This window comes from Elephas maximus, chromosome 2, assembly GCF_024166365.1.
Source record: "Elephas maximus indicus isolate mEleMax1 chromosome 2, mEleMax1 primary haplotype, whole genome shotgun sequence".
Lineage (NCBI taxonomy): Eukaryota > Metazoa > Chordata > Mammalia > Proboscidea > Elephantidae > Elephas > Elephas maximus.
This window is the reverse complement of record NC_064820.1, coordinates 155256708-155268926: the sequence shown is the minus strand read 5'-3', so window position 1 is coordinate 155268926 and position 12219 is coordinate 155256708.

Below are 12219 nucleotides of genomic sequence, written 5' to 3'. Positions count from 1 at the left end.
ATCAGGGATGTGACCTGAGCAAGGTGTTACATCCCACCCTAATCCTCTTTAACCACAGGCCAAAACCAAACCAAACCCACTGCCGTGAGTCGATTTCGACTCATAGTGACCCTACAGGACAGAGTAGAACTGCCCCATAGAGTTTCCAGGGAGCACCTGGTAGATTTGAACTGCTGACCTTTTGGTTGGCAGCTGTAGCACTTAACCACTACGCCACCAGGGTTTCCAAACCACAGGCAGAGATTATGATGTATAACACATAGGAAAATGACAAAACAGGACAGCCACACAATACTAGGAATCATGGCCTAACCAAGTTAACACATATTTTTGGAGGACACAATTCAATTTGTGACAACCACCTTCTCTTTGGATCTTACATACAAAACTGCCTCATCACCCCACTTCCTTATTTCCATCAATTGTATCCTTTCCTCAAGTCATCTAGGAAAGAAACCTTGAACTTGGAATTGACTCAACTCCGTTCTCTGCCCTCCCCCATATTAATTTTGATTCTTATTAGAAACTCTGAGTAAGAGTTTTAATGCACTGAAGCTATGTTTTTTTTTGTTGTTGTTGTTTGGTTTTGGTTTTTTTAAGTTTTATGAAGACATGAAGGGGTGGGGGTAGGAGGAACAGCTAACGTACTCCAAGGGCAGGATGCAGCTGGAACCCAAGAAAGACCAGAACTGGAGACTCAAGAGCCAATAAAATGAATCCTGTCTCTCTAGCTTTTTTTCTGGCTTTCTTGTGATCTGCACAGACACCCCAAAGGTGTCAGACACTCCCACACCCAGCTAGTCACCAGGTCCTGTGAAATCTCCGTCTCTTGCGTCAGGCCCTTGAATCTTCTCCTCTCCAGTGTCCCTAGTGCTGCATCTCCCTTGTTTGCCTCCCAATAGGCTCTCTTTCTGACAGCTTCTTCCTCCTCCTGACCCCTGGTATGAGCATTTCAGTTCTTTGCCCATTGCTCTTTATTTGAACTCCCTTCTGTGCTGTTAACTCCCACATCAGAGTATAGTGGTTAAGAGTTTGAATTCTGGAGTTCTAATGACCTGGGTTGAACCCTGTACTTTGCAGTTGTGTGAACTTAAGAAAGTTACTTAAATTTTTTGAGCCCCAATTCGTGTACTGTGAAATGGCAATAATATTGGTACCTACCTGACAGGGTTGATGTGAGGATTACTGAGCTAATGCATGTAAAGTGCTTAGCACAGGCCTAGCAAACAGAAAGTACTCAATAAAGGACAGTACTGCCAGAATGCACCTTAGGAGTAAGGATGGCAAGACTTCGTCCCATATTCTTAGGACATGTTATCAAGAGGGCCCAGTCCCTGGAGAAGGACATCATGCGTGGTAAAGCAGAGCGTTAGCAAAAACGAGGAAGACCTTCAACCAGATGGATTGACACAGTGGCTACAAGGGGCTCAAACATAGCTTGTGAGGATGGCACAGGACCTTATGTTCTGTTGTACATGGGGTTACTATGAGTCAGAACCAACTCAACAGCACCTAACAGCAACAATACTCTTGTCCTCTTTCCAGTCCTACATCACCTGCTAGACTTTTCTTTAAGAAGCCCTGCTGTGGCCTCAGACCTACCCATCAGAATTCTCCAGGTACTGCTGGAAGATGTCCTTTCTGAGAGGTGGGGGGTGGGGGACCTGAAAAAGAGGATTGTCTATGGAACACCCTGCCTGACCTCAGCCAGGCCTCAGCAGAGAAGATCCTGGGGAACAGAGTACCCCTTTAAGCCTCCATACTCTGTGCTGGCTAACTCCTTTGGGATCAGGAAGGCTGGCAGGACTTCCATTAAGACTGCAAATGGAGGATGTGAATCCAGCCTTTAAAAAAAGCCCCAGGGATGGTGAGAAGAGAGGTAGCAAGATCAGTGGAGCAGTGAGGTGGGTGTGAAAGGTGACAGCAACACCCTCAGGGCGTTGAGCCATGCTTAGGCTGGGGCCTCCCTGGAGTGTTGTAGATTTGGCAGCACAGAAACCAGAGACACTCCTGTTTTTAGCTGAGATAAAAAAAAATTTTTTTTTTATTTTTATTGCAGGTCCCCTTTGCCGCCCTTGTGAACGCTCCTCATTAAGCTTAACGTGAGGAGCAGGATGTACAGCTTTCCCTGCTCAGCCCTGCTCACCCCACCTCCCTCATTGCTCCTGGGTGACACGGCATTCCTACTGGTAGGAGCCTGGTGGGGGCCTGCGCCCCATTCACCGAGTGCAGAACTGGGGTCATGGACTGGGAGGGTAGCCCCACAGCTCTCTGCTCTGGCTCTGAAGTTAAACTTGCCCCATTCAAATCCCTCTTCTCCCATTACTGTCTTTGTGACCCTGTTGTGGTTGTTATTAGGTGCTGTCAAGTCAGTTCTGACTCATAGCAATCCTAAGTACAACAGAACAAAACGCTGCCCAGTCCTGCACCATTCTCTTGATCGTTGTTATGCTTGAGCCCATTGTTGCAGGCACCGTGTCAATCCATCTCCTTGAAGGTCTTCCTCTTTTTTCACTGATCCTCTACTCTACCAAACGTGATGTCCTTCTCCAGGGACTGATCCCTCCTGATGACATGTCCAAAGTACGTGAGATGTAGTCTCACCATCCTTGCTTCTAAGGAGCGTTCTGGTTGTACTTCTGCCAAGACAGGTTTGTTCGTTCTTTTGGCAGTCCATGGTATATTCAATATCCTTCGCCAACACCGTAATTCAAAGATCTCAATTCTTCTTCCGTCTTCTTTATTCATTGTCCAGCTTTCACATGCATATGAGACAGTTGAAAACACCACGGCTTGAGTCAGTTGCACCTTAGTCCTCAAAGTGACATCTTTAGTTTTTAACACTTTGAAGATGTCTTTTCCAGCAGATTTGCCCAATGCAATGCATCATTTGATTTCCTGACTGCTGCTTCCATGGATGTTGATTATGTACCCAAGTAAAATGAAATCCTTGACAACTTCTATCTTTTCTCCATTTATTACGATGCTGCTTATTGGTCTATTTGTGAGGATTTTTGTTTTCTTTAAGTTGAGGTGTAATCCATACTGAAGGTTGTAGTCTTTTATCTTCATCGGTAAGTGCTTCAAGTCCTCCTCACTTTCAACAAGTAAGGTTGTGTCATCTGCATGTCACAGGTTGTTAATGAGTCGTCCTCCAATCCTGATGCTGCGTTCTTCATATAGTCCAGCTTCTCAGATTGTTTGCTCAGCATACAGATTGAATAGGTATGGTGAAAGGGTACAGCCCTGATGCACACCTTTCCTGACTTTAAACCATGCAGTATCCCCTTGTTCTGTTCGAATGACTGCCTCTTGATCTATGTACAGATTCTTCATGAGCACAATTAAGCATTCTGGAATTCCCATTCTTGGCAGTGTTACCCATAATTTGTTATGATCCACACAGTCAAATACCTTTGCACAGTCAGTAAAACATAGGTAAACATCCTTCTGGTATTCTCTGCTTTCAGCCAGGATCCATCTGACATCAGCAATGATATCCCTGATTCCATGTCCTCTCTGAATCCAGCTAGAATTTCTGGAAGTTCCCTGTTGATGTACTGCTGCAGCCGTTTTTGAATGATCTTCAGCAAAATTTTGCTTGCGTGTGATATTGATATTGTTCAACAATTTCTGCATCCAGTTGGATCAGCTTTCTTTGGGATAGGCATAAATATGGATCTCTTCCAGTTGGTTAGCCAGGTAACTGTCTTCCAAATTTCCTGGCATAGACGAGTGAGCACTTCAAGTGCTGCATCCATTTGTTGAAACATCTCAATTGGTATTCTGTCAATTCCTGGAGCCTTGTTTTTTGACAATGCCTTCAGTGCAGCTGGGACCCTTCCTTCAGCACCATCAGTTCCTGATCATATGCTACCTCCTGAAATGGTTGAATGTCAACCAATTATTTTTGGTATGGTGACTCTGTGTATTCCTTCCATCTTCTTTTGGTGCTTCCCGCGTCATTTAATATTTTCCCCGTAGAAACCTTCAATATTGCAACCTGAGGCTTGAATTTTTTCACCTCATGTTGAGCTTAATGAGGAATGTTCTTCACAAGGGAACCTGTAACAGCTCAACTAAAAAATAGGAGCGCCTCTGGATTCTGTGCTGCAAGATCCCCACAGTACGACAAACTGACAGATTTGTGACCCTAGGCAAGTTTTTTTAATGTCTCATCTATACAATATGGATACTAAAGTCCTTTCTTATAGTTATGAGTTTTAATAAGATAATGCAGGTAAAGCACTTAGCATAGTCTCCTATACCTCCTGGATCCAAGGCCCTGCCCTTGCAGGAACAGCCACCCCCATTCCTCCACACACCCTGTCTGTTGTCACTGCCTCATCTGTGTTGTCCTCTGTATGTGTCTGGCTCTGTAACTCATTTAACTGTGAGCTCCATTAAGTTAGTAATGGAATTGTATGGGGCAGTTCTTCTCTGTCCTATAGGGTCGCTATGAGTCGGAATCGACTCAACGGCAGTGGTTTTTTTTTTTTTTTTTGGCCCTTGGTTCCCTGGTGGCACAGTGGTTAAGTGCTACGGCTGCTAACCAAAAGGTCAGCAGTTCAAATCCACCTGCTGCTACTTGGAAACCCTATGGGGCAGTTCTACTCTGCCCTATAGGGTCACCAAGAGTTGCAGTCAACTCGACAGCAATGGTTTTACAGGTCCTTGGTACCCAGCACAAAACCTGGCACATAGATGAGCTTAATAAATACTTGTTTTCTGTTCAGAAAAATTGGTGAAACAATGTAGAAGACGCAAGATTCCCTCTAGCCTCAGAGTCCCATCATCCACTCTGGGTTATTCACCACAGATGGAAGGCCTAGGGCAGTCACTGTCCTGGGGAACAGGAATACTGCAGTGAAGGCAGTAGGCTGGGCCCCTGGGTTCATGAAGTGAACCGGGTGGGTGAAATGGGTGATGGACTTTAAACATATAACAAAACTGGTTATATGTTTCAACTGCAATCATTGCTAGTAAGGAGAAGCCCAGATTTCTATGAGAGTGTAGAGCAGAGGGAGAAGAGGAAGATCTGGGAGAGTTTCCCAGATGATGCGACAATTAAATTGAGGCCCAAAGTAAACTGGGTTGAAATAGAGAGTAGAAAAGAGCCTTCCAGGCAGAGATCCTGAAGCAGAAGGGAGCTAAGTTGCTAGGTGGAAGACAAGGCTAATATGGCTGGAGGCTAGTGATGCAGGAGATGAGTGGCCTCTTCAAGGCCACAGAGTTGGGAGCACAGATTATACAGAGCCTTGTAGGCCAGGATTAGAGTTTGAGCCTCTCTCCCAGTAAGGAAGCCCTGGCGGTGCAGTGGTTAAAATGTTCGGCTGCTAACCAGAAAGTCTGTGGTTCAAACCCACTAGCTGCTCAGGGAGAGAAAGATGAGGCAGTCTGTTCTGTAAAGATTTACATCCTTGGAAACCCTATGGGGCAGTTCTGTTCTGTCCTATAGGGTCGCTATGAGTTAGAATCGACTCGAGGGCAGTGAGTTTGGTTTGCGTTTTGAATCCTAGCAGTACCAAAACAAAACTAAACCACTTGCCACGGAGTTGATTCTGACTCATGGCGACCCCATGTGTTACAGGGTAGAACTGTTCCCTGAGGTTTTCTTGGCCGCACTCGTTAAGGAAGCAAATCGCCAGGCCTTTCTTCAGTGGTGATGCTGGTGGGCTCCAACTGGCAGCTTTCAGGTTAGCAGACTAGCTGTTCCCTGGGGATTTTTATCCTAATAATAGCTACCATTTCTTCAATCTTATGTATATGTGCATCGTGCTAAGTATTTGTATTTTCTCATTTACTTTTCACAACTCCTAGGGGGCCGATGCTATTATTCTTATTTACAGATAATGAAACCCTAGCTCAGGAAGATTTAACCTGCTCAAGGTCACACACTTGGCAGTGGCAGGGTTGGTCTTTGAACCCAGGCATCAGGATGCAACACCTGCTTGGTCCAGCCTAAGAGCTAAGTGTGGGCTTCGATCTACACTGTAGGTTCCTCAGGGTCCAGATTGCTCTTTCACCGCATGTCACCGCTCCTTCTCCCGGAATTGGGGTACCCCAGCACAGGTTCACCTTCCTGTGGCACCTCCCACCTACGTAACGTGTCGGGGCGCGGGCACGACGGAGCCTCCGAGCGCGTCCGCAATGCGTTGGGCGGTGGGGTGTGCGCTCGTTCTGCCCTGGCGGCTGTGCAATCTGGATGTCGCGGACCCCAGAGAGAGCCAGGGGCCCGAGGGAAGGGGGCGCCCTCCGCGTCCGGCAGGGGGCACTCTCTCTCCGCGATCCCTGGCCGAGCGCCGCAGCCCCGCCGCCTGGATCACGTTCCCTTCGGCCTTGGGGAAAACAGCCTTCATCTCTGATTAAAAATGACTATTTTTTAATGGACTTCATTCTTTATTTCTTTCTGTCCTCTCCCAGGGCCAAAAAGCGACGCCTAGAATCCATTCCAACCGAGCAGCCAAGAGGAGACGCGGCAGCTCCCAGATGTTGATGTTTTGTTTTTTGACATAAATCTTTGCACTCATATGGGAGTTTTTATTGATTCATGTTCCCATCTGCTGAATTTCCTTGTATTTATTTAGTACGGCTTTTTGAGGAAATATTGCTCTGAAGCTCTGGAGGCGCATAAACTGTGGCAACCGCTACACCCCTTCTCCCACCCCCAAACCTTGGCTAGGGCGGAGGGGAGGATTCAGCGGCACCCTGCAAAGAAGAGGCTGTTCCATGTCCTCATCTTGGGGAGAAGGGCCCTAGGCCTGTGTTAACGCGGCAGTTCCCCTGCTTGGTCGCCTGCTCAAGGCTGTAAACCCGTCAGAGAAGCAATGCATGAGAGTCAAGTCACATTGAGTCTCTGTTCCTCCTCCTTCCTGCCCACCCACACCACCGCGATTTCTTCATGCTAACTCACACTTATTCTCGTTTTATTATGGGAATCAGGAAGCATCTAGCAGTGGCTACTGGCATTAAGTGTGGTAGAGTATCACCCTCTCTCTCTACTCACACTTCACCCCGATAATAATTGTTAGTCATTAAAAAGCTCCTACTCCTGGGCTACTGATGAACACTCCTGAGCCTCAGTTTCCTCATCATTTAAATGAGAGGGTTAAATATAACAGTTGCCATAACCACTTTGGAAAACAATCTTTGAGCATCTCCATTCAAATTGAAGATACTCATAATCTATGACCCAACAATTCCACTACCAGTTATATACCCTAGAGAGTTTTGTACCCAATTACACATGTGCATGAATTTTTGTAGTGTCGGAAAGGGGGAAACAACGCCAATACCCATCTCTAGTGAATGGAAAGATAAATTGCTGTATTTCATACAATGGAGTATATAATTAGCTTCAGATACATGAAACAACATGTGTGAATTTCACAAAGATGAGTAAGCTAAAAGAAAACTCAAAAGAATAGAGACAGTATGGACTATAAGACAGAAAATTATACTGGTGAAAAGCGAGCTTCTCAGCCCAGGTAGACACATGAGACTATGTGGGCAGCTCCTGCCTGGAGGCGAGATGAGAAGGCAGAGGGGGACAGGAGCTGGTTGAATGGACAGGGGAATACAGGGGGGAGAGGGTGAGTGTGCTGTCTCATTAGGGGGAGGGCAGCTAGGAGTACATAGCAAGGTGTATACAAGTTTTTGTATGAAAGACTGACTTGATTTGTAAACTTGCACTTAAAGCACTATATGTGTATATATATACACACGATGTAATTCCATTCATATATAGTTAAAAAATAGAAAAACTAAATTCTCTCTGTTAGCCCGGCTACCACTACTGATTGCTCTGACTGGGATCACAACAGAGGGTCCCAAACAGAGCAGGAGAAAAAATTGTCAAACAAAAAGTCAAATTTACAAAAAAGACCAGACTTATTGGTCTGACAGAGATTGGAGGAATCCCAAAGCTTATGGCCCTAAGACACCCTTCTGAACTGGAAGTGAAGCCATTGCCTGAGAACTCCTTTCAGCCAAACCATAGACAGACCCATACAAAATAAACAATAACACCCAAGAGGAACATGCTTCTTAGAACCATCAACTATACGAGATCAAAATGGTGACATTAGCCTAAAAGCAAAGATGAGAAGGCATGAAGGGGTAGAAAACCAGGACTAAAGGAAACAAGGAAATGGGGAACCTACAATAGAAATAGGGAGGGTGCTGACACATTTTGAGGAAGGGAACCAAAGTTAAGGAACAGTTTATGTACAAACTATCGAATGGGAAACTATTTTGCTCTGTAAACTTTCACCTAATGCACAATAAAAAAATTTTTAAATAAAAATAAGTAAATGCTATCAGATAGGAGGAGGCCCGGTGGAGCAGTGCTTGAGAACGTGGCTGCTAACCAAAAGGTTGGAAGTTCAAATCCACCAGCTGCTCCTTGGAAACCCTATGGGGCAGTTCTACTCTGTCGTATAGGGTCACTGTGAGTCAGAATTGACTCAATGGCAACAGGTTTGGTATCAGTTAGGAATGTGTAGATGGGTATTAAACTGTAAAGAAAAGTAGGAAGGGAATGTTTTTCACAGATGTAATATAGGAGATAATTATTTGCTAAACCATTCATATATATGTTTTAGCCATCTTATGTATATATGTTCTATTTTATAATTAAGTCTTAAAAATATCACTTACCTGGTATAGTTGCATGAGAACAGAATGAGGTAATTAATGCAAGTAAATCACCAAGCTCCAGTGCCTGGCATATAGTGGATGCTCAATGAAAGCGACCTTTTTAACACCAGGGGAAAGACTTGGGGTCTTGGAGAAGGTCACATAATTAGCGAAGGATGAAATTAAGAAAAAGTCCCAGTACTTTCCTTTGAAGCACTTTGACTTCCTATTTTGTGTTATCCTATGTGTCTGGGTAAGTGTGCGCATATGGGTATATGTATGTGGGGTGATTCATTTATGGTTAATTGATGGTCAGAAACAGTGCAAAGTTGGAAAACTTCACTCTTTTCCTCAGAGAAGACACAAAGGGAAGGGGGAGAAGAATTGTTTGACTCGAGGGGGGCTAGGTAAGAGGAGTAAACATAGTGAAAAAAAAATTACATTGTGCAGGCCGCATATGAGAGGCCCAGGCACAAGGCTTCAGCCAATCCCCTGGATGTCTCACCTACACTCTCTTGGCTGCATCATGCTTCTTGCAGTGTAGATGAGGCCTCGGAAGTCAACACAGGCAGCAGTGGAGATGGCCCAGGCCCAGGCCCAGCTCGGCAACAGTGAGGGAGGTTGGGAAGACATTCTGCTGACTGTATGCTCTAAGATATTGTGGAAGCTGCTAAGAGCAAGAGTGGTCACCCAGCCAAAAGGCACTAGGATCAGTCAGGGAGGCCAGGAAAGCCTGGCCAGTCTTCCAGCCAGGGGTGCCAACTGATGTGTGTGCCTCTGGATGGCACGCCCAAGGGTCTTAGAACTCAGTCTGCTGCTATCCAGGCTTGGCCATGAGCTCCCTACATGTCCCTCACCAAGGGGGACCCAATTTGGGGCTCTGGGGCAGGCTTCCTTTCCCAACCTTAGTGTGCTGATTTCCACACCTGGGACTAATACACTTCCTCACGCAATGGAAGTCATGGAGAGAAGGGGGTTTAAACTTCGGACCCATCACTTGGACCATGGGTTCTTGAGCCAGAAACTCCTCAAGATTTTCCACCTTTTAGTTTGGCCTCTTCTAGGTAATCCAAATCAGTAAATCAATTCTTCTTATATCTACTGAACACCTATAATGTCTAGGTGCTTTTTTAAATGCTGGGGATATTATGATGAATAAGGAAGGCATGAACTGTGCCATTATGGGGCTTACCATCTACAGTTCACAGTTTACAAGGGAAAAAAGGTACAAGATAAGTGATTAGGATTATGAGATGTGTTATAACAAGAGATGCTTAGGGATCTATGGAAGTGGATCCACAGGAGACTTAACATAATTTAGTGATGTTTCTCAAAATATAGTCCCTGGACCACCTGTATCAGAAGCATCTGAGGTACTTGTTGAAATGTAGACTCCTGAGCCTTGTGCCAGATGCACTAAGTCAAAGCCTCTGAAGGTGAGGCCCGGGAATATGCTTTTCTCATTGAGGTAAAGTTCACATAACATAAATTTAACCATGTTAATATAACCCTGATACCAAAAGAAGACAAAGAAAACTGCAGGACAATATCCCTATGAGTATAGATGCAAATATCCTCAACAAAATACTGGCACATGGAATCCAACAGTTTATTAAAAGAGCCATACACCATGACCAAGTAGGATTTATTTCAGGAATTTAGGGGTGGTTCAACATTGAGAAAACATTGATTAAGAAAATCAATTGATATAATATACCGCATCAACAGAAAAAAGGAAAAAGAACCACATGATCATCGCTTCGGATGTAGAAAAAGTATATGTTAAAATCCAACACATTTTCGTGATGAAAACCCTCAAGAAGACTGGAATAGAAGGGAAGCCCTCAATATAATTCAGGGCATGTATGAAAATTCTACAGCCAACATTATGCTTAATGGAGAAAGACTGAGAACTTTCCCCTTAAAATCAGGAACAAGACAAGAGTGCCTGCTCTCACCACTGCTATTCAATATTGTATTAGAAGTCCTACCCAGAGCAATAAGACAAGAAAAAGAAATAAAAGGTATTCAGGTTAGGAAAGAAGAAGTAAAAGTATCTCTATTCACGGATGACATGATCCTATGTATAGAAAATTCCAAACAGTCCTCAAGAAATCTTCTAGAGCTAACAGGGGAATTTAGCAAAAGTGCAGGGGACAAGGTCAACAAATAAAAATTAGTTGGGTTTCTATACACTAGCAATAAGAAATCTGAATGGGAAATTAGGAAAGCCATTCCACTGATGACAGCACCTAAGAGAATAAAATACCTAGAAATAAATTTAACCAGAGATGTGAAAGAGTTATACAATGAAAATTATAAAACACTGCTGAAACAGATTAAAGAAGCCTTAAATAAATGAAAAGATGATCTGCGTTCACAGAACGGACTGGAAGACTTAATATTTTGTAAGATGTCAATACTACCCAAAGTGATCCATAGATTCAATGTAATCCCGATCAAAATTCCAACAGCCTTCTTTACAAAAATGGAAAAGCCAATCCTCAACTTTATATGGAATGGGAAGAGGCCCTGAAGAGTTCAAACAAGATTGAAAGAGAAGAACAAAGTAGGAGGATTCACACTTCCTGATTTTAAAACATATTATTCAGAAACCCTAGCGGCATAGTGGTTAAGTGCTACAGCTGCTAACCAAAGAGTCTGCCCTTTGAATCTACCAGGTGCTCCTTGGAAACTCTGTGGAGCAGTTCTACTCTGTCCTATAGGGTTGCTATGAGTTGGAATCAACTTGATGGCAACGGGTTTGGTTTTATACAGCTGCAGTAATCAAAACAGCCTGGTACTGGTATAACAATAGACATATAGAACAAAGGAATAGAATTGAAAGTCCAGAAATAAACCCACACATCTATGGTCAACTGATTTTTGACAAGAGTGCTAAGTCAATTCAATGAGAAAAGAAGAGTTTCCTCAACAAATGGTGCTGGGAAAATTGGATTTCCACCTGCAGAAAAATGAAACAGTTATCCATGCCTCACACCATACACAAAAACAAATTCAAAATGGATTAAAAACCTTAATATGAAAACTAAAACCATAAGATTCTGAAAAGAATATGCCAATACAACATTGTTTGGCCTAACTTTTAACAATGAGTTATCTAATACGATAACAAAAACACGAACAACAAAAGACAAAATGGGACCTAACAAAACTAAAAAATTTGTTCATCAAAAGATTTTACAAAATAAGTGAAAAGACAAGCTACAGACTGAGAGAATATATCTTCAGAAACCATATATCTGCCAAGAATCTAATGACCAGGTTAAGAACCTAAGAATCAAAATATATATATATATATATAACTTCAACAGCTTAACAACAAGAAGTCATATAGCCCAATCATAAAATGGGCAAAAGACTTGAATAGACATTTCACCAAAGAGAACATGCAAATTGCCACCAAACACATGAAAAGATGCTCAACATCATTAGCCATCAGAGAGATGCAAATCAAAACCACGACGAGGTACCATTTCACTCCCACCTTAGGGTCGCTGTGAGTCGGAATCGACTCAATGGCAGTGGGTTAAGATAGCTAAGGTTAAAAATAAAATAAAA